Raw genomic sequence first — 2,690 nt, 5'->3', positions numbered from 1 at the left:
TACAATAATAATATAATGGTTCGATAATTATGTGAGGATTGGGAGTAGCTCGTGTTTATACGAGTAGTTAACCATTGAGTTAGATTATAATTCGAGCAGTTAGTATTTATTCGATAAATATCGTATCATTTAATTGTATCGATTGATTATTTGTAAATAATCGATCCGATCGAGTAAGTATTATTAATTTATAAATAACTGTAATAAATAGTAATTAATCCTAATAATTAGGGATTAATTATTTTAAAATACAATAATTATTAGTTAATTATTTAAAAATGTAATTAAGGATTATTTAATTATAATTAATTATTTATAATTAATTATTAATTAACTAAATCTTGTTTAATTCATAATAATTAAACTGTTAGTCCGATTTGAGCGAAATGAAGACCCCTAGACTCAGAAAAATGAAACGAATCCAATGAAAATAGTTGTAAGTTATAATTTCTTCCGGAAGAGAGTGGTTTTGTGATAATTAATTGTTCATATGCCCTATTAGGGGTAGAGTCGAGTCGAATAAATCCCGAAAAATTGTAATAAAATCATATAGGGTTAGTTATTATAAATATGAATCTGGTATCGATTCTAATAATAATTATAAGTCTAAAAATTAATTATGTGCTTTATGTGCTATGTGCTTTACGTGGCTATGTGAACCTTACGTGCTATATAATTATATGTGTATATATGCGAGTCAGATAGAAACGCATGGGTAGACTGATAAGGTTACGTGGTATCAATTCGAGATACACGTATATAGTAAGTTATCTAAATGACTATCTTTCTATGATTGGTTCAGTGTTAGCAAGGCAGAGCAAGCTAGGGACAGAAGGCGGTGAGTTGAACCAGGTTAAGTACGCGCAAGGCAAGTTTTTCCCCTATTCTAAATTCAGAATAGTGAATTATATTTCCTTTTATCATATCAGTTACCTTTGATAATTATTGTTCATATACACTGTTACCCAATTAATAATTCTTGTTTCTATTTCATTTCGATTCTTGATTTCTCCCAATTTATTGAATCCTCTATTCATATTCCAATACTTTTACCCTTGACATATACTCTGGTATGTCCTGGTGTTGGGATATATCAAAAGCATTCCGATTGTTCCGGATGCTATACCTTGGACTGGATGGTTACTATACGGGCTGGGTTTTACCCAGACCATTATTCAATAGGCCATAGTTGCCTGAGTACTCTTTATGTTGGTTGGGTCTATGCAGTTGGGTATAGATCCGCACTGTATCCTGACTGATCAGCAGGTTATAGTGCATATGTTGGTTCTTGTTTCCAGTCTTGTTCATTTGACACTCGCCAGTGTTGGCAAATTATTATCCTATACAGATTCAGATGGTTGTTCAAACCAGCAGCTTATTGGTTCACTTATTTCTCTCTCTTTATACTATATATATTGTTGCAGGCTTGTTGAGCAATTTTGACTCATCCCTTTTTATTGTTATTCCTATTATTTTACAGTTAAGGTAGAGAATGAAACCCATCAGGACCCGCGTAGTCAAGAAGCGAGTCAAGCAGCGGACCCTCTTATACCAAGAGTGTTCCTTCCTATTCCCGAAGAGAGCTTTGAATTACCAGATCAGGTGTAACAGGATAAGTAGTAATATTGGGTTGAATAAAAGTTTTGTGTAGTTTGAATAAAAGTTGTGTGGTGAGAATGTAGATAGAATAAAGTTTTGTAACAAAAAGAGTTCTTGAGACAGATTATTTTATTTGGGTTTGTAATAAAGTGTAGTATGTGGTTCTTGTTTTCAACTCAAACCTTAAAAGATCCTGAGTAGTAATAGTTCGGGGTAATTATTATTTTTATATTCCGCTTGTGCAGGTTTAGTTTGTAGTGGTTATTAATAATGCCCCAAATCTATTCCCCGGATTTGGAGGGTGTTATAGAGCAGATACAAATGAGATTGTTTTATGTCATAAAAAAAGTGACATGTCATAGTTTTTCAACTATCCCGGCTGTAGATGGTACTGATAGAGTAACTATTTCTTCTGGAAGTCGATTTTACATCCTGAACCCATATTTGAGTCTGATTTTTTTTATAATCCTATATAGTTGTAATTGTTGTAAATTAAGTACTTTATAGAAGTTTCCTTTGGGGCAAGAACCAACCAATGATTTCATCATATATATTCATCAAGCAATACAACTTATTATATTCCTTTTCAAATTATACACGGGGGCCCGAAAATTCTATTGATTTATTTAGAGAAGTATTAATTATTCGATAAATTAATAATTATTAATTTATAAAGAGTTCTCAATATCAAAGATAAATTTATATAATTTTATATAGGAAAATTGTACTAATTTATAAGAGATACTTAATTCATTGTAATTTACTTTAGAAACACTTATGATTAATGATACTCCCTCCGTCCCTAAAAACGTTTCCTTTTTGTGTTGGACACGTTTGCCAATGCATACTTTTGATCGTTAATATCTTTAAATTCGTATTAGTATTAAATATAAAAATTTCACTATATTAAAGTACTGATAAATACGAATCCAACTAGAGTACTCATGGCTATGTTTGATATTATAGATTAGACGTAAATTAGTAGTCAATCGCTTACCATGAACAGTACCGAAAGTCAAAAGAGAAAATGTATACTGGGACGGAGGGAGTAGTATATTAGTTTACCGGGCTCGATTATGACACATGTTGAA

Source organism: Apium graveolens, chromosome 9, assembly GCF_009905375.1.
Source record: "Apium graveolens cultivar Ventura chromosome 9, ASM990537v1, whole genome shotgun sequence".
In the NCBI taxonomy this organism is placed as follows: domain Eukaryota; kingdom Viridiplantae; phylum Streptophyta; class Magnoliopsida; order Apiales; family Apiaceae; genus Apium; species Apium graveolens.
Note: the sequence above shows the minus strand (reverse complement) of the source record.